We start from the raw sequence: 27,406 nt of genomic DNA, 5'->3' as shown, positions 1-27,406 counted from the left end.
CTTAGGCCGTATGGTGAATTTGATTGATTGGTGTTCACTGTCCCCAAGGTGACCACGAATCTGCAGCTCCCCTATCAGGTCCTCCCCTGAAGCCAACACCAAGTCCAGTAAGGCATTTCTGCTAGTGGTACTGTATACCTCCTGTGTTAGGTGAAGGTCCTGCATGCAGGTTAAGAACCTATGTGAGCAGTTGGATTTGGCTGACCGCTCCTCTCAGCGGATGTCAGGGTAGTTCAGGTCCCCCCTGCCAACCATGTCCCTAGACTGTACAGCCTCTGAGAGCTGCGTCAAGAATTTCAAGTCTAGCTTTTCCTCTTGGTGTGGTGGTCTGTAGCAGACCCCCACCACCAAGTCCCTTTCCCCATGACCTCCATGTATCCTAACCCACAATGCCTCAACTTTCTCCTCCTCTGATCCCATTTTGATTAGGGCAGATGTATAATGCTCCTTTACATAGAGAGAAACCCCACCCCCTTTCCTCCCTACTCTGTCCCTTCTGTACAACCTGTAGCCCTCACTGTGTACCGCCCAGTTATGGGTAGGGTCCCACCAGGTTATTGTTAGCCCCACTAAATCAAAGTTATTATCTGCAAGCAGAAGTGCGAGTTCTTCCTGCTTGTTCCCCATGCTCCAACATTAATATAGAGGCACTTGAGCCCTCCGAATGGTGCCTTGATGCACCCCTCCCCCCGCCGTTCTGATGGCCAAAGGGCCCCTTGGTACTTACCTGGGGTGTACTGCTGCATGTCTCACAGTTTGTAGGTTCTAGATTATCTCCATCTGCTGCCTCCCAATCCCCTGTCATACTTAGTTTAAAGCCCGACGTGGGAGGTCAGCCAAACTGTAAGAGAAGAGACTCTTGTACCTTTTGTGGAGAGATGAAGCCCAATGCATCCCAGGAGGTCCCTTGCATGGAAGTGCATTTCATTTTATGACAGGGCCACAAAATGCTTAGATGCAGGAGTAGAGGTGGATGTTTTTTTCTTGGACTTCAGCAAGGCCTTTGATACGGTATCTCATCCTACTCTCATAAATAAATTAAGAAGCTGTGACATAGATTTTTACACGGTCCGGTGGGTGGCAAATTGGCTTAGTGGTTACACCTAGAGAGTGGTAGTAGACGGGCTGGTATTGAACTGAAAGGATGTGGGTAGTGGGGTCCCGCAGGGTTCGGTCCTTGGACCTGTACTCTTCAATATCTTCATCAGTGACTTGGATGTGGGTGTGAAGTGTACTCTGTCCAAGTTTGCAGATGATACTAAATTGTGGGGTGAAGTGCACACTCCAGAGGGTAGGGAATGATTGCAGGCAGACTGGACACATTAGAAAAGTGGGCAGTACACAATAGGATGCAGTACAACAAGTGCAGAGTGCTGCACCTAGGGCACAAAAATATCCAGGACACCTACTGGCTGGGAAGTGACCCTCTCAGCAGCACAGAAGTGGAAAGGGATCTCGGAGTCATAGTGGACTCTAAGATGAACATGAGTCACCAGTGTGACAAAGCTAACTGCACTTTATCATGCATCAGCAGATGCATGACAAATAGATCCAAGAAGATGATACTTTCCCTCTATGCGGCATTGGTCAGACTGCAGTTGGAGTACTGCATCCAGTTTTGGGCGCCGTACTTCAAGAAGTATGTTGATAGACTTGAGAGGGTCCAGAGGAGGGCCACTCATATGCTTAGGGGCTTAAAGGACAAGCCCTATGAGGAGAGACTGAGGGACCTGGATCTCTTCAGCCTCCACAAGAGAAGGCTGAGAGGTGATCTTGTGGCTGCCTACAAATTAATTAGGGGGACACAGCAAGGGATCAGAGATGCTCTGTTCACCAGGGTGCCTCTTGGGGTAACAAGGAACAATGGTCACAAACTGGCAGAGAGAAGATTTAGACTAGATAACAGGAAAAATTTCTTCATGGTAAGGGTGGCCAAAATTTAGAATGGGCTTCCAAGGGAGGTGGTGCCCTCCCCTACCTTGGGGGTCTTTAAGAGAAGGCTGGATAGGCATCTGGCTGGGGTCATCTGACCCCAGTGCTCTTTCCTGCCTAGGCAGGGGGTTGGACTCGATGATTTGTTGAGGTCCCTTCCAACCCTAGCATCTATGAATCTATGACTTCCTCAGATGCCTGAATAGTAATACCAAAGCTGCTTCACTGTGAAACAGGAATCACAGCAGGGTGCTTTTATTTCACACAAAAATCAGTTTCCCACTTAACACACAGACCCCAATTTTGGGGGGCCGATTTTAGGGAAAAAGGTGGATGCTGCATGCAAGAAAATACAGTACAATAAATAGGAAAAATTAAATAGATAGCTATCAATATAAACTAAAAGTTATAATGTGTAGAACATTTATAAGGGACATTGATAAAGATAACCTGGTCCTTGGCTGACAGGCCTAAGGACACTAAGAAAGGCGTTTTAGGGAATGCCTTTCTTAGCAAAAATAGAATTCTCAGTAATGGTCATGTCCATTACTCAATTGAGATATTAAAAATGGTGCAGAAAAAGCACAAGTGTTCAGTATATCTATATCTGGAACAAAGAAGGATGTGTTATACACGTATCCATGAGGACGATGAACTACATTAGTGACTAAAAAACATGATAAACAACACATATGGGGAATAAATGTTTTAAATAAGCAGGTCCAGAAAATTTGCATTCAAGAATCCTAAAGAATTGTCTGAAATGATTTCTGACATCTTGAGGTTAAATTGTAATAAATCTTCTATTACATGGGACAAATTGCAGAAGTCTAAAAAGGAACTTACAGGGTGTCAGTATTCAGAAACAGCAAGCAAAATAGCCCAAGAAAATATAGGCTCATTAGTCTGACATCAGTTCCAGGCAAAATTGAAAACTGAATCAGGGTGTGGCGGTGCACTTTTGATATCTGCCACTTTAATGGGGCTTGAGCAAGCTGAAGAGCAGCCAGCAGGTTCAGTTAGACCCAATTAGGTGGTCACATACCTGCAAGAGGGCCTCCGGATTAGAGGAGGGCTGGGCAGCTTCAGTATAAGCCCTAGGAGCTAAGTGGGCAGTTCCTGCAGACCGCAGCTCCCAGAACACCTGGAGGTCAGGGTAGGAACTATGGGGATAGAGGAAGTTCCTGGTCCTGGAGCCTGACCTGAAACTACACCCTGCTGGGGTTGGATGGTGTGGTGGGACAGTCTCCAGGAAATGCCACACCTGTGCCTCCCCAGTGAAATGCAAGGATGGGGGCACCAGAAAGCCTCAGCCCCTATTGCCTTGTGGGTACCCTGTGGAGGGGAAAAGTTAGGGGAGCATACCCTGACAGAAAAGCACAAGGTCCTGAGACAGGGCCAAGGTCCACAAAAAAGGGACTTGAGGTCCAAGAGGCCTAAGGCCCAGCAGTCCAGTGAGGGACAGAGAAGTGGCCCCAGTGATAGGTGGAGTAGCGGCCCAGAGAGGGGCTAGAGGCCAAGTTTGGTCCGTTGTGGGACAGAAAGCCCACAGAGGCTACATGAAGTAGGGTCTGTGGGGACCTGAAGGACTGCACATAGGCTGGCCAGAGTAGTGGCAACCAGAGGCCATGTAGAGTAAGGTCTATGGTGGCCTGAAGGACTGCCCAAAGACTGGCTGGAGTAGAGGCCCCAGTGAGGGGGCATGTGGTATGTCTGAGGACAGCTGAGGCCAAGTTTGGGCCAGAATCTGAGTGAGCGCCAGCTAAGGGGCCAGGAGATAAATAGTGGATCTGGATGCCATCTGCGAGGCATGGGACTCGGTGTAGAGGTGGTTTGGAGCCACGTGTTATGGCATTGGGGCACTAAATAAGCAGCCTCTCACCTAGGAACAACGGTTTAATTCCAACAAAGGTATGGCAGACAAGTCAGGTGGGCAGACTACCCTAGACAGGTGGGCAGGCCAACATTGTGACTGGCCTTGGGACAGCCCCCTATCACACAAGGTATACAAAAAAAATTAAAGCTGAATCAGGCTGTAAAGAATTCAAGGCGAATATATATATGTATATATATATATATATATATATATATATATATATAACATATATAAAATTGACAGGACAAGCACTGGATAACTGATCTCAAAAAGTAGGCATGAAAAGAGAATCATCATTCAATGTGATGTTTGTAATGGGTTCTCTAGGGATCAGTGCTAGGCTTCATATTGTTCAACTTTTTCATTAAATATATAATTACTGATGATAAAATTTGTAGATTTACAATCTAGAAAGAATGGTGCAATAGCAAATAATGATGAGAACAGATTGTCATAAAGTGATATGGACCAGTTGCATGGTAATCTGGGCCCCTTCAAACAAAAAGAATCTTGGAAGTAGTGACTATGAAAAGAATGTAAGGAGTTGTTATGGACAAGCAAATGAACATGGGCTCCTATTAATCCTGTGGTAATCCTTTGGTATATAAATGGAGTAGTGAGTAGGAAAAGGAGCATGGCATTGATGAGTCTGGTGCCAGAATGCTGAATCTAGTTATATAATTTTCTTTGAAAAATAATATTAATATATTGAAGAGGGCACGGAAAAGAGTCACAAAAAAGCTTTATAGAGAAACACGAAGCACTCAATCTGCTTAGGTCTTCCAAAAATAGGCTAAGATATTGCTTGATTACTGTCGATGCCTCTTGCCTGTGATGGTACTAAGAGCTCTTTTATCTAGTGGACAAAGGTCTAACAGGATCCAACACTAATCCAAATCCGGTAGCGTAACTGAGGCTGGGTGACTGGGCAGGACTGCCTCAGGCACTGACTACGAGGAGGCACTGGAATGGAGGCAGGAGGGTGTCTAAGTGGCACCAGGGGGCTGTGCTCAGCAGAGCCTCACCCTGGGGCTGGAGGCTGCTGTCTCACAGACCAGAGGCAGGAGTCTCCTCCCAGCCACACTGCCCTTCCTGTTGTGCAGCTAGCAGCTACTGGGTTAACCCTCTCAGAGATGCTGCTAAATTGAGACTTTCATGGTGTTGCATATCACTTAGTGGCAGCAGTGAGAGGGTTAATCTTATAGCTGTTGCAGCACTGGCCTCTCCCACAGAGGAAGGGGAGTGAGGCTGATGAGGAGACCCTGCCCTTGCTCTCTGCAGTGGGAGACTTCAGCCCATGGGCTAGCCTTTATTGCAGCACGTAAAACTGCCCACCCCCTCACCCTGCTTTCCTGTCTCAGCACAACCCCGCCCAAGCTCTGTTTAGGTTGCCAAAATAGCTAGTTATGCCTCTGTCCAAATTAGGTATAACTTGTTGAGAGACAGCGGGTCTTTAACTACTGCAAGAAACTATCTATGAGAGTAATGGATTTTCCTTCTCTGGATGTCTTTAAATCTTTCCAGATGATTTGTGTAAGATGGTGAGAGGGATGCACGGGGGAAATAGCCCCACTCACACCCTCCCCCTTACTGGGATGTGTGTGAGGGTCTGCCACCCCAGCTGCTGGCACTGCTGGAATGAGGCACCAAGTCAGCCGCTTGTGTCAGGCTGCCTGGAAGCCTGGAGGGAGAGCACCCAGCATCCGGCAGGGGAAGCCTCAGGCAGGGACTCAGATAATTCCGACAGCATGCTGGGACCGGGGGAGCACTGAGTCCCCAGTGGTGCTAAGAACTCCCCCCACTGAACACCCTTGGGCTCACCTGCAGGAAACACGAGTGCCAGTGGGTCAGAGAACGCCGCCCCTGTTGGGCTGGGTTCCCTGAGAGGCGGCAATAAGAGAATGCTGGAAATGAGCGGAGAAAGCTCCAGCCACCAACATAAGGACACATACCAGCAGACGGTGAGTGGCAAGCATACTGCCACATTTTCTCTTTTTTGTAAAGAACAGATTCTTGGGGATTCCAGGCATGAAGCCTGGAACCTATTGCAAAGGGACACTTCCAGGCCAAGACTGGAGAGCCAGGTGTCCGGTGAATCCTTCTGACCAAATCCAGGAGCTCAAGAGACTGTATATAGATACAGAGGTTTGTGGTGGGAGCGTAGGGGCGGAAGAGCTCCCAGTCGTGTCCCATACAGGGCCATGCCAACTGATGTGGAGTAAAGGCCCTCAGTTAGCATTTTCATAGATTTCATAGACATTAGGGCTGGAAGAGACTTCGGAAGATCATTGAGTCCAGCCCCCTGCCCCAGGGACAGGAAGTCAGCTGGGGTCACAGGATACCAGCAAGATAGACATCCAAATGTTTTTTAAAAGAGTCCAGAGTAGGTGCCTGTACCACCTCTGGAGGCAGTCTATTCTGGGGCTTGGACAGTAAAGTTTTTCCTTATGTCCAGCCTGTAATGGTCTTGGAGGAGTTTTGCGATGCCTGTGTGCCACATCCTCTTGGTACAGAACCTAGTGGGGATGGGACTAAGACCATGGGGAATCCCATGGACTCTGAAAAGCAAAGATAAACTTAAGACACAAGTCAGGTAAGGTGGAGGCCTCAATGAGCAATTTCTACCATTTCATAAGTTGTAGAGGGTGAATCATTTGCAGAGATCAAAAACTCACTTGAAGAAGGTAACAGGAGAGCCAGCTGGGCCCCAGCTCCGGCCGTGTTACAATCTGCTTTAGCTAAATACAGGATATGTTTTGGTATAACATGAGTAATACTTTAGTTAAATGCAAGTTATTGGGCTCAATCCAGAGGCAACTGGGTGAAATATGATAGCCTGTGATATGCAACAAGATGATTTAATGTTCCCTCCTGGCCTCCATAAAGAGTACTTGAAAGATACCTTTATGCACAGTCCTAAAAATTCAGGCATGCTTGTTTTGTTTACAGCCCTCATATATCCTGCACTGTGTACAGTTTGGCATAAATATTTATTGGTATAGGTTTAGATCAGAATCTTAAATAGTATTTCATATTCTTGAAGTGCTGCGTATATTTAATTGTACGAAGGAAAGTAAAATTGTTGGGCTAACATTTACATGAATATATAAAACTGCACAGGAGCACAACTGTGACCAAGAGTTCAGTGACTTCTCTAGAATGCCTCAAAGAGATCTTCCCAGAGCCACCCATCCTAGCCTTCAAACAAGCACCGAACCTCACTAACCTCATCACCAGAAGCAAACTACCTACAGCCCAGAACACACTGAATGGGTCCATACCATGCCAGGACAAGAAATGCAAAATCTGTCAACATATCTCCACTGCTCTCACAATTACTAAACTCCACAACAGAACCATCAGCATTCCTGGATCTTACAGCTGCACCTCCAGAAATGTAATATATCTCATCCAATGCACCAAATGACCTGATGGAAAATATGTAGGCGAGACCAAACAGCTGTGCATCAGAATGAATGCACACCGGAAATCTATTAAAGATGAGAACACCTAATTGCCTGTGGGGGCACATTTCTCACAAGAAAACCACTCTCTCTCCAATCTCTCAGTTCTAATCCTCAAAGGGAACTTACAAAACACTTTTCACAGATGAGCCTATGAACTCCACTTCATCAACCTCTGGGATACAAAAAGTCATGGACTAAATATAAACATTGGATTTATGACACATTATAACCTTCCTATCATCTGACTCCCCAGGTACCTCTCCACTGTTTACTTGCTACATTCATTCCCCTTCTCCCCCCCACAGCCTATCTCTTACTCACTGACTCCTCAACTTACATTTTCACTGACTGCCTTTCTTGCATGCATACCAGCCTCTGGATTCTTTCTTATTCATTCCATCCAGGAAGAGCACACACCAACTGCAGATGCTTCCTCAGCCTGATGAAGGGTTTTGAAACCTGAAAGCTTGCTAAGAAAATTTTTTCCAACTATTTAATTTGGTCTAATAAAAGATATCAGATTCATACAAAGAACCTTGTAATCTACTCATTAACATCTGCAACACCATGTGTGCCAGCCAACCACTCTGTTTAACATTTCTTCCAATACCCACTTGTTCAAATCTTGATTCTTAATTTTTATCTCCACTAAAATGTCCCACTGGTTCATTTAAACTGGTGTTAAAACCAACATAAGCACGATGGACAAGACCTTGTCAGCTGTAATCATTCTACCACTGTTTGACTAAAACAGCAATGAAAATGTCTTGTCCTGCTGGAAGTCTGTCTACAATGGTGTTCCCACCAGTTTTAGCACTGGCTCAGAAAAAAAACCAGGGGTCCGGAGGGGGGAGGGAGGGGGTGCTGTGTTAGGTAAGGGATTTTCTTTATTGTTTAGATGCTGTTGTGGCTACGTTGTATCAGTCCTAGCTCGGCCTATACGGAACCATTAAGTCAAACTGATACTATGTAATTATAGTACTTCTCTCTGGGCAAGAGCCTATAAATTAGGATAATTAATAAAAAAATGTTTTCAGCCTGGGGGAGACCTTTGGCAAATAAATGATCAGAGAGACAACACTCCCTCTTTCCTGCAGAGACATATTTCCTCCCTGTTCTGTCTGGAAGCCTGACTGCAACTGACTAAAATGAGGCCCCTGTACCAGGTTAGAGTAAATGTTCGGTCTCTTGAGCCTTTATTCCTTTCTCTGTGCTCACTAACATTCATTGTGATTTTTAATACAGATTTCAGCACAGCAGGGTTCATTTTGATTTCTAGCAGCTCCAAAGAAATTTTATAGTGTTTCTTTCTTTTCAATAATCTGATTTTAAATGTACTTTATATTTTAAAGACAGTTAAAGTGAATTATTCATAACTAATTGTGCTGCTTCAACCCTTTTATAAAGCCCATGCATAATTGATCATAAGTCTGGATGAAGTGTTTTTCATTTTCCTTTTCTCTGTGGTTTATATTTACTCAGCAGGCAGCCCATCTGGAAATCCCTTTCTTCTAGTATATTTTCTAGTCTGTCATACAGCCTGCTGTGCCTATTGTTTCAATATTTCATTGGAATGTCTTTATTCATAGGCACTGAGAGCTATGTAAAGATAATGGTTAAAATCCTTCATTACACAAATGTTTCAAATGACAGGATCTCTCTCAGAGCATCACTGAGGAATATGATTAACACCATATACTGCTTGGGGAGGTGAGATAAAGGGCGGTCATTACTATACAAAATCATGGCCAACATATTTCCATCCTTACTCAGGCAGAAGTACCATTCACTTTTAAAGTGTCTTGAATAATGCTTATCATATGAAAAAATGGTTTGGTGGAAGTGCTATGCATAAATTTGTTCAGATTTTCTCAAGGGAGGTAGGAAGTTAGGGTATAAACAGATGTCACAAAGTTAAGCAGATCAGCTGTGGCAGGATGTGCCCTGCTGTAGGTAATTCACTGTGTGAAACACATCACTCATTGTCCCATGTCAGGCAGGAAACTGATCATGTCGGTCAATGGGCTACGTATTCCCTGCTTATAGAGTCATACCCTGGTGATTACCCAGACAAAAGCGGAACGGGTGCTCACAGCTTGAGGAGCCCAATCCTGTGCGGAAATTCCTGACACATACAGGATCGGGCCCCTAAAGCCCCAGGAGTGGCTGCCGGGGGTGGCTGGAGAGCACAGACAGCTCCGGCCTGCTTGTGCTCTTGCACCATAAAGCAGGAAGACATTTGCTACAATAAAGTGGTAGAAACTATTACTACCTTTTGTCATAGCCACAAATTTTGGGCATTTGTGGTGTGACAAGGGATGTGGATGTCTGTTTGCTTGGTCTTTGTACCACCATAACAATTTTTATGGCAACACAAAGGTGATGTCTGTTCTCACCTCTAGTTCACAGACCATTTGCAACATTCATCTACTTACAGGGAGCTTGGCTGCTATGATGAGAAGCAAAGAATAAAAAACCTAGCTACCAGTGTTTGTAAAATGTTTGGTGTCTCTTACATTAGTTTGTTTTATTTTCAGTTCCCTGTGCTTGAGTCTATAATGCCTGTTCTGAAAGGAACTAAGCAATTTCAGTTTCCATTGACTTAAATCAGAGCTAAGCTTTATGTAGGGAAAGTATCACACCTTAGCTTCCACCCAACACTGGCCTGCTACTCAGGGAAAACTTCTCTGAAGTCAATTGCTAATGTTTAGGGTAGATCTACCTGGCATAGTACAGATCCCAGATGCTTTTGAAAACTTTGCAATTGAAGGATAAGATAATGCTCTCTGATCAAAGCAATCCATGTTGCTACCCTCAACATGCTGAAAGCCATTGTACCAATAATTTGAGGAGGTTTAAATCTCCTAATTTTCCCAGTAAGCAAAGACCTGGACTGAGCAAGGGCTATGAAATTGTAATTGAAAAGTGTCTATACTTCTCAAGACATTTACTCTGGAAACAGCCAAGCAGTGCTTTTACTGCTGCCATGCTTTCTGCAACATGAACTCCTATTGGGATCTCTGTGGTTGACAGCTGCTGAGGGCAGGCATTGTATCAGCACTCTTTAATCAACGTAAGCAGTTCATCCTTCTAGTTAGAGCTACACTAGTCTTCTGCCTCTCCTACACAGGGAGGTAGCAGCTTAACTTGTTCCACTGCAACCTGGCCCTTTACAATAGGAGCTATTAGTTAGCTGCATGGGCCTCAGGGCCCACAATAATTGGATGATACAAATAGTCAGGAGTTCTGGGCTAAACCTCAGTTCTGAGCTAAATCTTCAGTTCTACTACAGCTCTTTCCTGTGACTGTAGGGAAATAATGATCTCTCTCTGCTTCAGTGCTCCATCTGATAATAATGCTTCCTTACCCCACAAGGGAATTGGAGCATAAATGCATGAATACGTCTAAGAAGCTCAGGTCTTATGGTGATGGAGCCATATAATAAGAAGAGAGATACATTAATGTGGTGTAAGATGTGGATGAATTTAGGTCTTAGTGTTGTTTCTAACTTGCATTCTAATCATACCAGCAATTCAGAAAGCCATCATAGGGATGTTAATTGGTATACATGATTCAAAATCCAAGATAAACTTGCCATCTCTCAGAAACCAAATCCAAAGAGTTGGATCTAAAATGATCCAACTAGAACAAAAAGGGGAAGAAAATTATTTGTGGCAGCAAGGAAGAAGTTAGTACAAAAATAAGGCAAGAAATAAATGTGGGATATGGAGTGTGACTAATCTGTCACAACATGAAGCATCATATGATTTCCAGAACATAAAACGACTTGATGGCATCACAGCTTGGATCTCCGAAGAAAAGTGGGGAAATAAAAACGTGTGTGGTATTCCATAGACACACAAAGGAGTGGAAGTTGATTGATAGTTAATAGCTGTTTCAAAGAACAAGTAAACTTATCAGTTGGGGTTTGGAAAAAACCTGACATGGTAAGAGGAAAACAAAGATGGAAGAGCCTGGAAAGTGACTGTATGGACTTTGTTTCTGGCTGTATGGATGGTGCTTGGATGGGTTTGGGTTTGGAGACTGAACTGCCATTGAATTCTTAGACATAGGCCCTTGAGGCACTTTGACAAAGCAATGTATGGAAGGTCATACTGCTGCTTCTAATGTTGGGTGTGTCCTGTAGCTTTGGTCCTCAGGGCTGCCAGTCAAGTACTTTCCATAGGGTTCTACTAGGGAAAAAAATAACAACATCCCCAAAAAAACACAACAGGAAAATATATGTGGCTTAAAACACTCCTGTAAATGATTTAGGGCCAAATTTCAACCATTTTTTTTTTTTGCTGTAAATCCCGACTCCACTGAATGCAATGGCGTTACTCCAGTTTTACACCAATACAGCTGACATGAGAGTTGGGACTCAGTCTTTTAAGCAGTTAAAGTGCTAACTGGCCAAACTAAAGGAAATCAACAGAAACTCAAACTGCAGGTTTTTGAGTCATGATGGAAATAAAAAACTGAACAAAGCAAACATCAAAATCGGTCTCAAGAGTCAGCAAAATCTAAATGAGGCTCCTTCTTTACTAATTCAAGTTTCTTTTAACCATCTCCTTCCTTTAGTTTTATTCCGTGAAGGCTGTGCTGATCACAGATTGTGAGATAGGAGCACCACCAACTCAGGAGCCTTTCATATCATCAGGTTCCTCATTCTGACATGCAACAGCAATAAAACTGTCTGTAAATACAGTCAACTGTGAAGATGGAAAGAAGGACTGGATTGAAGGGACTTCCCAGGGCAAATCCCCTATGATCTCAAGAAACCACACAGTAAACATTTGTCCAAAAGGATCTACAAGAATATCCCGGCTACTCCCTCATGCATATCATAGCCACAAAGCACTTGATGAAAATAAATTAATTTGAAAAAATCTTGCAGCGAGAGAGAATTTGTTAGGATCACATGAACATATTTTATCTAGGAAGTGAACTGAGGAAAGCAAGTCTCTTCTTTCCCTCCCAGCCACTTTAACATTGGGGAAAATTCCTTCCTGACTGCAACCCTGGCAAACAGTTTAACCATGAGTAAATTAGCATGACTCCGATTCACCAGCTAGGCCCTGAGAGGTTTTCAGTACCATTCTGAACACAAGTTCATCCCACCCAATCTTCCAACAATGGCCGATATCCAAAGGTTCTAAGGAAGCCAAGAAACAAATTGAAAACTCAGAAGCCAAATACTGCCTTCAAGGGGGAAACGTTTCTTCTTGGTATCGAAAAAATTGAGGCAAAAGAATGAACAAGGGAAGTAACCTGAATCCAAAAAGAGCTACCACAGTTACCAAACACAGCCTTCTTTATTTGCAAAATCCCTTATAATCTAAACTTTAGAAAAACCTCCCTCAAAACACCTGGGTTATTGGAAGCTGAGCATCCCTGTGCAAACCTGGTTTGACACTCAATCTCTTCTGAGCTCCAGGAAGCTGTCTCACCAGTGACTACTTTTTCCACCTTCAGTCTTTGCCTTCCAAATCCTGTTCTCACTGTCCTAAACCTTAAATGCTGGATGCTGCAAATGACAGAGGAACAGTGGAAAAAACCCCAGTCATACCCAGTTCACACTTTCTTTCAGCATCACTCTGCCACTTGTGTGACACAGGATACTAGACAAGACAGACCTCTGGTCTGACCCAGTACATGGCAATTGTTATATTCTTATGCCTGTGAAGCTAAGAAAACAGCAGAGTAAACTAAGGCCCAGCAGCCCAGCAGACACCTCCCACATGTGCAGCTCACCTAGAGATCAAGTTTCATATTAACCTACCATTAACCCATGGGAACACCAAACCTTCAAAGTTTCATATCACATGTTCTTATATTGCTTCAAGAACATGCCTATCCTACCATACTATCCCTTCCATATATTTTAAAGTGATATGTGACTCCTTACCCCCCTCACCCCCGCCCCCATTTTGTTTGGAAGAATTCATTTTTCAAATGGTCAACAATCTTTTTCTATTTTCCGCTTTAAATTTATTCCTGACCAGTTTGTTTCCATATCATCTTGTACAAGTACTGTCCTTTTATTTTAAGCAGGTCTTCTTCCCTAATTTTTCCTCCAGATGTAGGTTTCATAGATTTCATAAATTTCTAGGGTTGGAAGGGACCTGGCAGATCATTGGGTCCAACCCTCTGCTCCAGGCAGGAAAGAGCGCTGGGGTTAAGTAACCCCAGATGCCTATCCAATCTCTTCTTGAACACCTCCAAAGTAGGGGAAAGCATCACCTCCCTTGGAAGCCCATTCCATATTTTGGCATCCCTCACCGTAAATAATTTCTTCCTTATGTCCAATCTAAATCTGTTCTCCTTCAGTTTGTGGCCATTATTTATGGTAACCCCGAGGGGTGCCCTGGTAAACAGAGTGCCCCCTATTCCCTGCTGGCCCCCCCAATGAGTTTGTAGACAGCCACAAGATCACCTTTCAGCCTTCTCTTGTGAAGGCTGAAGAGATTCAGGTCCCTCAGTCTGTCTTCATAGGGTCCTACCTGCAGGCCCTCAACCATATGTGTAGCCCTCCTCTGAAACCTTTCCAGGTTATCCACATCCCTCTTGAAGTGCGACGCCCAAAACTGGATGCAGTACTCCATCTGCGGCCTCACCAATGCCACGTAGAGGGGAATTATCACTTCCCTAGACCTGCTTGTGATGCACCTGCTGATGCAAGAAAGAGTGCGGTTAGCCTTGCTTATTACCTCATCACACTGGTGGCTCATGTTCATTTTTGCGTCAACCAGGACTCCGAGATCTCTTTCCACGGTTGTGGTGCTCAGAATGGTACCCCCCAGTCTATAGGTGTGTTGGAGATTCTTTCTCCCCAGGTGCAGCATCTTGCATTTATCCTTGTTAAGTTGCATCCTATTCTGATCTGACCACTTTCCCAGTCTGTTCAAATCTGCCTGAATTCGCTCCTTGCCTTGGAGTGTGTTAAGTGTACCCCATAGTTTAGCATCATCTGTGAAGTTGGACAAGGTGCTTTCAACACCTTCATCCAAATCACTGATGAAGATATTAAACAGCACTGGTCCAAGGACAGAGCGTTGGGGGACACCACTGCCCACATCCCTCCAGGGAGAAACTGAGCCATCCACCCACTCTCTGGATGAGTCCTGTGAGCCAGCTTTTCACCCACCTTACTGTGAAAAAAATCCACATCACAGCTTCTCAGTTTGCTCATAAGAATTGGGTGCAACACTGTATCAAAAGCCTTTTTAAAATCCAGGTAAATAATATCTACTTCCATTCCTGCATCTAAGCACTTTGTGACCTGGTCATAAAAGGAGACCAGTTAGTCAGGCAGGATCTGCCTGTTGTAAACCCATGCTGGTTGCCCCTTACCATAGTGTGACTCACTGGCCCCCTGCAAATGTGATCCTTTATGATTTTTTCTAAGGTCTTGCCGAGAATAGAGGTGAGGCTAACTGCCCTATAATTACCTAGGTCCTCCTTCCTCCCCTTCTTGAAAATAGGGACCATGTTGGCCTTTTTCCAGTCCTCTGGGACCTGTCCCAAGTGCCATGAGCGCTCGAACAGTTGCGCCAGTGGTTTTGCTATGACATCAGCCAATTCCTTTAGTACCCTTGGGTGAAGATTGTTGGGACCCACTGACTTAAATACGTACAGCCCTTCCAAGTGCCCCTTCACTAGGTCAGTGCTAACCACTGGTGGATTGCTATTAATCATGCTCCAGACTAAAGACTCATTGGTGTGCGGGCCAGGGGCGAGCTGGGCCCGTCTTTGCGCACGCGGGCTGTGGCCAGCAGCCCGGGCACGCGGGGCCGGAGAAGACCGAGGGGGCGAACTAGAATTAGTCAAGGACGCTTAGTGGTTGATTCAAAGATTGTTTACTTACACCAATGGTGGTAGTGATGTAGGCTGGTCAGCATCCAGGCGCAGTTCTGCTTAAATCCTCGTTGGAGGACTACGACAAATCTGTTCTAGCCCCGGAGTTGTGAAGCTCCGCGGGTTCGGTAATTTCTTTCCCCTGGAGTTGCTGAAGCTCCGTGGGTTCGGTCCGGTTCCCTCCCATGGAGTGGTTAAAGCTCCACGGGTTCGAATATTTAGTATACAGGAAAAGGGATACGTCTAGGATTGCGCTCGGCGATGGGGAGAGGTCAGAGGCTGTTTAGACCTCTGTTGCCTTTTTAAGAGATGCGTTGGGTCCGTAAGGGTCCGCAGCGCTTAGAGATCTTCACACAGCGTGAAGATCCTCCTCCTGGTGAGTTCTCCAATTTCTCCTCCTCTCTCCAGTTTGTTTCTCTCTCCAACTTGGGCGGAAACTACCCAAGCTCTTTATACGGCTAGCAAGCCAATTGCTAGCCACCACGTGTGCATAATTTAGAATCGGCCAATAATGTGGCACAAATCCTCATACAAATGGCGGGAATTCCTTGCACCGTGCATTTCTTAGATGCAAAAGAAATGCACCATGCAAAGAAAGCTACACATTTGGCGGGAAATACTCTGTTGCACCTGAGTTCTCTTTTGCAGCAGAGAACCCCACCGTGCAAGGAAGCTGCAATTCAGCGGGAAAAATAATTTAGCGATGCCGAAGCAAACACAAACAAAAATCACAACTTTGGGTTGTGACAATTGGGAGGTGTATTTGTATCCATGTCCAGGGAAACAGAAGCAAAGAAATTATTTAAGAGCTCTGCTTTTTCCATCCTATCAGTTATGAGTTGCCCTAGTTCATTCTGTAACAGCCCTATGTTACCCTGTGCCTTCTTCCTCATACAGAACATGTGATATGAAACTTTGAAGGTTTGGTGTTCCCATGGATTAATGGGAAGTTAATATGAAATTTGATCTCTAGATGAGTTGCTGCACATGTGGGAGGTGTCTGAGAAAATTTTAGAGAAAATTAAAAGAGTTTGGCTTGTTTAGGTTAGCAAAAACAAACGGTGAAAGGCATACAATTATTCTTTATGTGTACATGGTATTAATATTTACTTCTCTACTAAAAATACTGTTGCCTAATACACCCTAGGATTGCATTAGCCTTTTTCATTGCAACATCCCATAATCAACCAATACACCCAAGTTGCTTTCTTCTTTTGTTGCCTTTAATCTATGAATTTACAACAAAAATTTATAGTATTACCTTTCATATAGTTTCTGTTACTTCAATCCACAAGGTTTTCTCATTCTTCCTGTATGATAATCCACTCCTTCCAGCTTTGTGTCATCTGTGAATTTCAGATGTGCACATTTAGTTTATGGGTTAACATCACAAAGGAAAATATTAAACAAAGGGGTCCCAGGACAGATCTCTGAGATTCTCTTGCACTTATCCTACATGTAAATGATTTATGCACCTAAGTATGAGTCTATTCCAGCAGGCTGGAGTCCCTGAAAATTTGTTAATACAGAAGGTGAATGGGTCCTCTTCCTCCTTGCTGCTTATTTATGATTCAGTCTTAAGGGTAAGATACATTAATGGATTTATAGGCCCCAGCTCTCCCATTTCAACATAACCCGTTATAGTCTCCCTTTTAAATAACTCATTATCCACTTTACAATCATAATAGTAATTCTTATCTTCTTCATTCTAGCTAACAATTTACCATGAGACATTATGGCTAGGAAGTTACACATAAACCAGTTTAAGTGATCAGAAACTGGTTTAAACCTGTAACTGAACAGAAGTTCAGTGCACATAAACCAGTTTCAAAATGGCCAAAACTGGTTTAAGATAAACCTGGTTGAATGTAATATCAGACTTAACTGATTTGGGTCAAACCGGTCTTTGTAACTTCTGTCCCAGACCCCTTCCTGGTTTAGGTTAAACCAGAGTCCTCCAGCATCCCAGCATGCTGTGCAACCCTGGGATGGGTTGTACTTTCTGCTCCAGAGAGCAGGGCTGGCCCCACCCCTCTGTTTTCTAGCTAGAGCAGGGGTGGGGGTGTGGCCAAACAAGTCCCAGCATGGCCCTGTAAGCAAAGTGGGCAGAGAGAGGGTGAATTCTTCCCTCCTTCCCTTCCCCTTCCCTGCAGTCAGGGTCTACCTGTCTGTGAGTAAGGGGGGAGGTGGAGGCAGTGGCCGGGGCTGGCAGACCCCAGTTGCGGTCCTCAGGGGCAGAAGGGAGGAGGGAGGAATTAAACCTCTCCCTGCCCCCTTCACCTTAATGGGGTCATGCTTCCCCTTGTGCCCCGCCCCAGCCGCTGGAGCAGTAAGGGGATGGGGAGGGGCAGCAGCTTCTCTCAGGGTGCCCAGAAGGAGGTTTATTCCTCTGCTCCCTTCCCTGTCCCACTGGCAGGGACCACAGCATGGCCCTGGCCTTGTTAAGGCTAAGGGGGCAGGGAGTGGGTTAGTTTTACCCCCTTCTCTCATTGGGGGACCACAGCTGGGGCAGAGCAGCCCCCCTCCTCCCCTATGACCACAGGAGGAAGAGGGAGGCTCTGTGTGGTGATGCTCAGCCCCAGAGGGGGACTCTTCCCTCCCCCACCGTGTGGTGGGGAGGGGGGCTCTGTGCAGTGCTGGAAGGGGGCTCTTCCCCCTTCCCCTCCTCCCCCACCACTGCAGGGTGGGGAGGGGGGCTCATGGCGCTGCCCAGCCCCAGCGGGGGACTCTTCCCCCTCCTCCTCTTCCCTGCCGCCTGCTGCTGTGGGGCAGGGAGGGGGGCTCTCTGTGGTGCTGCCTGGCCCCAGAGGGTACTCTTCCCCCTCCTCCCCGCCTCCCACCACTGCTGCCGTGGGGTGGGGAGGGGGGCTCTGTGTGGTGCTGGAGGGGGATTCTTCCCCTTCCTCGTTCCCCCCCTACCCCTGCTGCCCTGGGGTGGGAAGGGGGGCTGCATGCTGTGCTGCCCAGCCCAGCCTGGCCCAGCCTGGACGTGGGGAGTGGCTGTCACTGAGCTGCAGCTTAAGGAGGCCTCTGCCCCTGCAGCCTGGGCTGGCCCCACTCAGCCCTGGCCAAGGCAGGGCTGGCCCACCCACACAGCCTGGGTCAGCCCAGTGAAAGGGAAGCTGAGCCCTGCCAGTGAGAGTAGCCTGGCCTGGCTTGCACGGGCGGTGGCTGGCTGTGCCTAGCCTGAATCAATTGCCTTGCTTGAATCTATGTGAGAGGTTTGAATCTAGATAAATTAGACCCATTTAGGCTGTGTCGTTTCTTTCCCAGTAAGAGCATTTTGTGCCTGAAAGCTTCTCTTGCATCTTTCCCAACAGCATAGTCAGTCCAATAAAAGATGTTACCAAACAAAACTCGTTTTACTTAAGGAGTAAGTTATCCTGTCACAGAGTGATATTGAGATGGTTTGACATACTCATCCTTGGGGAAAAGCAGGCTGCATTTTATGCCATTTTCCATTTACATCCATGTCCTTAATTATTATTTCTTTCTATGTCTGTTCTGAGGTCTTAGTATTGAGGCCCAACTAATAGGCTGACAGTTGCCTGAGTCTCTTTTTTCCCCGTTTTTGAGTATAGACACAGCATTTGCTACTTTGCAGTCCTAGGATTCCACCTCCAAGAGGCAGTTCACCGGAGAGTTGTGCTCCAAGAGCTGCTACTTGATGTGCCAGTTCTTTTAATAGTCTGGGAGGGATGCTGTCTAGCCCCCTCTTCCCCCTCTCCAGTTTCATCACAGTAAGAAATCTAAGTTTCACTGCCACCTCTGGAGTAGTAATTCCCATTACATTCCCTACTGTTACCCCCATCTACAGCTGGGGTTGAGCCCATAATTATACCCTATTATAATTAAGGTAGGCCCTTAAAGCAGTCTTCATGAAGGTGCCAGAGTACACACACACCTGTGCAATATTTGGCAGCTCCACCCAGCTCTTGCCAGAACCACAGAGCTCCTCTATAGCAACTGTGCTTGTAGGGCACGCAGCGCACCCTGGGAGGCACTGGCTGTTAAATGGGCTGTGGCAGCCAGCAGCAAGCACCAGCGGGTGCCTGTAGACATGTGGGGATGCTTCTCCAATGCGCTGTGATTACAGCACATCAGAACAGACTCAGTTAACTGAGTCTACTGGAGCATGCTAATTAGCGTGCTCCAGTAGCCTCTGCGCATAGACGACAGGAGAAAATATTATTTGGGGGAGCTGACCACCAGCGCTCCCTCCCACAGAGCCATTGCAGGGCCAGCACATGCTGGTGCTGTATGCGGTGGCAGAGGAGCAGCACCATGGTGCTGCTGCTGTCACCGGCCACCAAAAGATTAATTTGGAGGGCTAAGCCCTGTTAGCCTGGCCTTCTGCCTGCTATGTCTCTGCACCTTGTGTATTCAGGGTCTCCATGCTTCAAAATGGCAGCGGGGGCACTTTAACAAAAGCTCGTCGAATGAGCTTTAGTTAAAGCACCCTCACCACCATTTTGAAGTGCAGGATGCTGAATACATGAGACGTTGTGGGCACTTTAATTAGAGTGGCTTTCGGAGTCACTCTAATAAAATCGTCCCCTCCTGATCCCTGGTACACATGTAAAGACGCCCAGTGTGTCTATGTTTATGTGCATCTTCCCTCAGCTGCTGGGTGGCAGCAGAAGTTTCCAGTCTCTTGCAGCCCTGCTGTTACTCTACTGGCAGAAGAAATGGCTTTGCTGCCACGTAAGACCTCTGAGTATGGCAAACTCCCAGTTTTTAAGTCTTCTAAGAAAACTATGGGGTAGGCCAGGTGTTTAGATGCTTGGTATTTGGGTTAAGAATGCCTGCTCATGCAGTTTGGGGAAGTAAATATAGCGTACAATGTATATGATCAAACACAAATAATTCTTTTAGTGAAATATAAAGAAGTATACGAATGAAGTCCAAATGTTGTCCTCTTACACAGATCCTTGCAGTGGGACACTGGCAAGCTCCATTCCATGGGACATACATCCCCTTCCTAAATGCAGCGGCCTATTTTCAAAAGCAGTTAGCAATTTTGAGGGTCTTGGCCCTCGTAAGTAATTTCAAGTTGGGCATGCAAAATCATTAGTCACTTTAAGAGTTTAGACTTCTATATTTGAATTTTACTAATATGTTCCATTCTTTTCTTCATTTCCTTTTTTCATAAAAACAACTGTCCCCAACCCATTTCCTTTGATGCTTTCCGTTATTACTTTTTCACTCTCAGAAGTGAATTACAACCCACACATATCCACATTTTTTAAAGAAGGCAACAGCCCACGTTTGACATCTTCATCTTAATTTTAATATTTGAAGTAACTCTTTTCTATTTTTTGACTGTGGTTTTAAATTTGTAGCTAAATATAGCAGCTCCTGTGTGTGATCTGTATGTGTGGGATGCATGTTTTGTACACAAAACTATCTATTTCTCTTTTCTGTCTTAATCACTCCACCCACATGCATCCTAACCATAAATGATCTTATGTGAACTTTTGTGAGACATGTAAAGCAGAAGTTCTGTGCTTTGTTAGCAGCATTAGTAAGAGGAAGTTCAATCAAGTATAATAGTTTTTGGCTTATGGCTTCAGTTTACAAGTGATGAGATAATACTTGCAAAGTTTAGGCCCAGTCCTACAGGACCATGCATACAGGAATATAAGAAGTGCCAAGACCAGCACGCTATTGTGGCAGTGAGATCACTGAGAGATAAAAGCATGCTGCCATGAGCCTTTCTACCAGGAAAGTCCTGACACAAGCTGTGAGGGACTGCTGCGGTCTGGTCAGCAAAAGGAATTCTTAAAGGGCGGGATCCAGTTACTGGTCCTTTGGGCCAGATTGCAGTTCAGAATGTGCCTCAGAAACTGCTGCTGAGTGACTATTAATCTGATATCATTTACATGGTAAAGGAAAGAACAGGTTGTCTGTCTCAGTATCTTTAACTGTTAGCATGTGGTTCCAAAGGATTTCAAAGCAGATTAACACTAGGGGATAGTGAGAAAATAAATTTCCTCATCTGGCTGACAGTCATATAGTTTTTAGTTCACTTTCAAAAAACTTTTCTGACTTTATCACACTGTTTTTTCAAGACCCACAGGTCATGTTATCTTCCCTCCTATTTTCTCTAAGATCTCTTGAGGAACTTGGCTTGGCTTTGAATATAGCACCCTGTTGGAAGAAAGGAATTGCTGGACTTTGCAAGGTAAACATTTACTTCTGACCAAGGTCATGTGCAAGGTAAATGGTGTCAGATTATACTCTCCATTCTCCCTGACGAAAACTACTGCAAACCCAGAGAACGGAGTCATGGAAACTCTATGACAGGGACTCGCACTGCTGAGAAATTACTGCTTTGGGCCAAATTTTGAAAGCAATCATCAGAATTGTATCCCAAAAGATACAGCTGCAAGTTCAATGATCAAAAAACCTAACACCACTTACAAACTGCACGTTTTGTGGCATTGTAAATAGGACTGAGGATCCTTGTTTCCACTTCCAAAACCGTAAGTTTCCACTCCTTCAACTAAATGAGATTCTCAGCTGTAGAAGTACTAGAGCAGGGGTTTTCAACCTTTTTTAAAGGAGTGTACCCCACCTGGACTGTACCCCCTCCCAGCCAGGCAGTGGGGGAGGGGGTGACATCAGTACCCCCCCTGTCGGGTGCAGGAAAGTCTACAGGGAAGGAGAAAGGGCTGCAGGGAGAGGGGGAGAGGAAGGGAGAAGGGGCCGGGACCCAGCAGGGATAGGGACGGAGCCGAGCTGAGCCATGTCCCAGATTGGACCGGGGTCTGCTGAGCTCCTCCCTTCCCCCTCACCCAGGGTCATTGTCCAGCACTGGCACCCCCCACACCAGCAAATCTATCACCCCCGGCTTCCCTCCTACCCCAGCACCAGCCCCTCACTGCCCAGGGCCCCCAGCCGGGGACCAGAACAGGGCCAGCCTTGGCTGTGCTGTTAGGATAGAGGGGATAGAGCCTGTGGGACCCCTGCACCCACCCTGCCAGGCCCTGCACAGCTGGGGCAGGGCACGGGACAAAGCCACGGCTCATCTAGGGGGTGCAGGGAGGGGTGGTAGCTCCTGCTACTGCACATGTCCCAGGAGGACATGGGGGTCATGTGCCCCCAGATCTGTGTGGGACAGGACAGGCTGCCACTTCGGGCTGTGGCCAGGGCAATGCCGGGCTCTTCCAGGTGGGGGGCAGAGGGCATGCTGCGCTCCGGTTAGGCGGTATTGGTGCTGGGTGTGGGGGTCAGGTGGGCTATGGCAAATCTTGGGGTGGCTGCAGCACCCTGCCAGTGCCACTGCTGCCCTCCCCAGTGCAGTCTGTCCTCCCACACTGGTAACAGCCTGGTGCAGCCCTGGCCCCGGCCCCAGCCAGCAGTGGTAGCCTGCCCTGCCCTGCGCAGATCGGGGGTACATTGACAAATGGCCACACACGAAGCCAGCAGCGCGGGAAGCTTGCACACCACCACAGCCATCTATACAATCTGTGCCACTGCCAGGTGCCAGATGCTGCTTTCCCACACCCAAGTAGCCCCGCTTCTCTGCACCGCCAGCTTCATGTGCAGCTGGCTGTCAACAATCCATCCCCCCTGGCAGGCAATGGCAGCACAGGGAGCTCACATGCAATGGCTGCCCCTGCCGCCATCTATACACTCAGCACCGCTGCCACACACCAGGGAAGACGGGGTGCTGACGGCCAACCACATGCAATGCCGGTGGTGTGGAGAAGCAGGGATACTTGAGCGTAGGAAAGCAGCACACGGCACCTGTGGCAGCACAGAGTGATGGATGGCAGCACCACCCACCTGCTTATGCCGGTGCTTCCCAAGTACCCCTGCTTCTCCACACTTCCAGCTTTGTGTCCGGCCAGCCTTCAGCAACCTCCCCACCACTGCGAGCCAGACGCAAAGCCAGTGATGCAGAGAACCGGGGGTACTTGGGCGCAGGGAAGCAGTGCGCGGTGGATGGCGGTGGCAGCCCCATCCTCCGTGCCACTGCTTCCAAGTACCCCTGCTTCTCTACGCTGCCGCTGCATACCCCTGGGGCCTTCCCAAGTACCCCCAGGAGTATGCATACCCCTCATTGACAACCCCTGTACTAGAGCTTTCACCAACTACAAATAGCAGCCACTACGCTGCTGTGCAAGCAGGTCTGATATTCCAGAGGTCAGTGATGCACATATCTTTTAGTCACGAAATAACACTAGTTCTGCGAGTTCCACAGAATCTTCTGGAGCATTTTTATTGTAGAAAACCATCTGACTGTTATGAAGGTTGTACAGATCTTCCCATTTTAAGAACCTTTTTTCAGTTGCTTATTATTTTGCCACACTTAAATTGTTTGGGCTGAAATTTTCTATGCTGTTTGTCTGCCTCCAGTTGATTTTTTTAAGCTTCACCAAAAACAGGTCAGCTGTTTCTCAGAACGAGAGAAGGGTGTCATTTCACACACACTAATGTATTTTTATGACAGCTTTGTTGAGTAGCTCTGGCACCTGCATGCTCTGGAGCAGGAACCTGTAATATGGCAGAGGCGCTTTCACTGGGCGCATTTACATGTACTATTAAGGTGAAGTGATAAACTTAGGCACTTATTATTATTGATCCTGGGTGCCACGTTTACAGGTGCATCCGGCACTACAGCATGCTGAACTGGGTTGGAGTAGCCCCAGCTGGCGGACGATCCAGGAGGATCAGTCTGCCAACTTGAGGCTGCTCTGACCTGGCTCAGTGTGCTGCAGAGCAGCTGGGTGGGACATGACGGTGCTCCAGTGTTGGGCTAGCCGGCAGGCAGCCCCTGTACTGAAGCACCCTTGTGCCCCAGCCAGCCACATTAGCATCTATATGTGCAGTGCTGGGGAGTAAAAAACTCTGCAGTAGGATAGTACTTGTATTTACAAATATGACCCTATTGTGAAGTTAATTAGTTTCCTGGTCCACACATGTAGACACGAGACACTTTCTGTGGAGCTAATTAGTCTACTCTGCAGTATATATCTCATGTAGGCATACCCTCTGTGCAAGAGATTTTTGCCTTTTGACATTTCTGTGAAAATCTGTCTACCTCTCAAACCTATAACAATCACAGTTTGCATATGCTCAGTACAGGTTTGTTAGAGTTTATTCCCCCTGTATAGAGCCTGATCAAGATCAGAGGGGCTGAATATTTTCTGCATTTCCTCCTTCCAGAGGAGGCTGTGGCATCCAGCATAGAAAATGGAAGCAGGGTGAAGAACTGTGAAGAAGTTCTTCATAATGTCCAATCTAAATCTGCTCTCTGCTAGCTTGTGGCCATTGTTTCTTGTAACCCCTGGGGGCGCCTTGGTGAATAAATACTCACCAATTCCCTTCTGTGCCCCCGTGATGAACTTATAGGCAGCCACAAGGTCGCCTCTCAACCTTCTCTTGCGGAGGCTGAAAAGATCCAGTTTCTCTAGTCTCTCCTCGTAGGGCTTGGTCTGCAGGCCTTTGACCATACGAGTGGCCCTTCTCTGGACCCTCTCCAGGTTATCCGCATCCTTCTTGAAGTGCGGCGCCCAGAATTGCACGCAGTACTCCAACTGCGGTCTGACCAGCGCCCGATAGAGGGGAAGTATCACCTCCTTGGACCTATTCGTCATGCATCTGCTGATGCACGATAAAGTGCCATTGGCTTTTTTGATGGCTTCGTCACACTGCCGACTCATGTTCATCTTGGAGTCCACTAGGACTCCAAGATCCCTTTCCACCTCTGTGCCACCCAGCAGGTCATTCCCTAGGCTGTAGGTGTGCTGGACATTTTTCCTCCCTAGGTGCAGCACTTTGCATTTCTCCTTGTTGAACTGCATTCTGTTGTTTTCTGCCCACTTGTCCAACCTGTCCAGGTCTGCCTGCAGCTGTTCCCTGCCCTCCGGCGTGTCCACATCTCCCCATAGCTTTGTGTCATCTGCAAACTTGGACAGAGTACATTTCACTCCCTCGTCCAAGTCACTGATGAAGACATTAAAGAGTATCGGTCCAAGGACCGAGCCCTGCGGGACCCCACTGCCTACACCCTTCCAGGTCGAGACCGACCCATCCACCACGACTCTCTGGGTGCGACCCTCTAGCCAATTCGCCACCCACCGGACTGTGTAGTCATTCACGTCACAGCCTCTTGTTCACCAGTATGGGGTGGGATACCATATCGAAGGCCTTCCTGAAGTTTAAGTATACGACATCCACCCCTCCTCCTGTGTCCAGGCATTTCGTAACCTGGTCATAGAAAGAAACTAGATTGTTCAGGCACGATCTGCCCACCACAAACCCGTGCTGGTTTCCCCTCAGCATAATTTGCCCTGCTGGGCTCTCACAAATGTGAGCCTTGATAATTTTTTCAAAGACTTTGCCTAGGATGGAGGTGAGACTGACTGGCCTATAGTTGCCCGGGTCCTCCTTCCTCCCCTTTTTGAAAATGGGGACCACGTTAGCCCTTTTCCAGTCCTCCGGGACTTGGCCCATGCGCCACGAGCGTTCGAATATTCCCGCCAGTGGCTCTGCAATGATGTCGGCCAGTGCCTTCAGCACCCTCGGATGGAGCCCATCCGGGCCTGCCGACTTAAAGGTATCCAGTTCTTCCAAGTGACTCTGCACCATCTCAGGGTCTACGCATGGAAGTCTGGCGCCTTGCTGCTGCCTCTCTACAACCCCAGTGAGAGACTTGTCGTGTCCCTCACTTAGGAACACTGAGGCAAAGAACTCGTTGAGGAGTTCAGCCTTGTCCCCCCTGTCTGTCACCAATTGTTTCTGCCCATTTAGCAGGGGTCCTATTCCTCCCTGGGCCTTCCTTTTACTCCCTATATATCTAAAAAACAATTTCTTATTGTCTTTTACTTGGGTTGCCATCCTCAGCTCCATGGTAGCTTTTGCCCGCCTAACTGCCTCCCTACAAACACGAGCAGAGGAGGTATATTCATCTTTAGTGATCTCACCCTGTTTCCACTTTTTATGTGCTCCCCTTTTGTCCCTTAGGCTGCCCTGGATTTCTCTGGTCAGCCATGGAAGCCTCCTGGCCCCTTTCCCTTTTTTGCCTCGCTCGGGGATCGTCTTGCTTTGTGCCTGAAGGATCATTTCCTTAAGGCACAGCCACCCTTCTTGGGCTCCCATCCCTTCAAAACTCCTACTCTGCAGTGTGTCCTTGACTAATCGCCTGAGTTCATTGAGATCAGCTTTCCTAAAGTCTAGCACTTTCACCCTACTGGTTACCTTACCCACTCGACGTCTTATGTTGAATTCTATTATTAGGTGATCACTGTCCCCCAAATGGCTACCGATCTGGAGGTCCCCTACCATGTCATCCCCTGTTGCCAATACCAGATCCAGTATGGCATTCCCCCTAGTGGGACCATGTACCTCCTGTGTCAGGTGGAGGTCCTGTACACAGGTTAGAAACCTGCGTGAGTGGTGAGACTTTGCTGTCTGCGTCTCCCAGCAGATGTCCGGGTAGTTTAGGTCCCCCATGACTACCGCCTCTTTAGCTTTTATGGTCTCCGAGAGTTGCCTCAGGAGCCCCGCAACTATTTCTTCCCCTTGATGTGGGGGTCTGTAGCAGACCCCTACCACCAAATCCCTTTCTCCTTGCCCCCCATGTAGCCTAACCCACAATCCTTCTACTTCCTCAACCTTGGATTCTGTCTCGATGAGGTTTGATGTATATTGCTCACTGACTTAAAGTGCAACCCCTCCCCCTTTCTTCCCCGACCTGTCCTTTCTGTACAATCTATAGCCCTCAATATGTACCGCCCAGTCGTGGGATGAATCCCACCAGGTTTCCGTTAGCCCCACTAAGTCATAGATGTTTAGTGCAAGCAGGAGCACTAGTTCATCCTCCTTGTTTCCCATGCTCCTAGCATTAGTATATAGGCACTTGAGCCCTGCGACTGGTGCCTTTGCCACCCCCCCACTCCAAGTCCCAAGGGGCCCATTGTTTCTTACCTTCTTGTTTCTTACCTGTGCTGTAGTGCTGGTCTCCCCATGGCTTTCAGGTTTCCAATGCTCTCTTTCTTCAGGCTGGGCTGTCCTTGTGGGTGCCACATGGTTTGGTGGTCCACAGCTTCCCCTGCCCTCGTACTTCCCTCCCCCCGACAAGCCTAGTTTAAAGCCCGCCGGAGGAGATCTGCCAACCTAGAAGAAAACACACGCTTACCTTTGGGGGACAGGTGAAGCCCATCCCAGCTGAGCATGTCCCTTGTCGTGATGTGCGGGTCATTGTCCAGGAAGCCGAAGCCTGCCTCGAGACACCACTGCCGAAGCCGCCAGAGCGGCTGCCAGA

General features: G+C 47.1%; 1 long non-coding RNA gene across 1 annotated transcript; it reads right to left on the bottom strand.

Moving 5' to 3' along the window:
- Positions 1–27,406, bottom strand: LOC132248494 (uncharacterized). The gene is made up of 4 exons (XR_009459692.1): positions 27,281–27,406; positions 15,143–16,478; positions 728–841; positions 1–159 (listed from the first exon to the last, which is right to left on the bottom strand). It is a non-coding gene; the product is annotated as an uncharacterized LOC132248494 (long non-coding RNA).

The sequence above is a fragment of the Alligator mississippiensis genome, chromosome 2, assembly GCF_030867095.1.
Source record: "Alligator mississippiensis isolate rAllMis1 chromosome 2, rAllMis1, whole genome shotgun sequence".
NCBI classification, from domain to species: domain Eukaryota; kingdom Metazoa; phylum Chordata; order Crocodylia; family Alligatoridae; genus Alligator; species Alligator mississippiensis.
The sequence above is the reverse complement of the archived record's forward strand: the minus strand, read 5'-3'. Positions and strand labels throughout refer to the sequence as shown.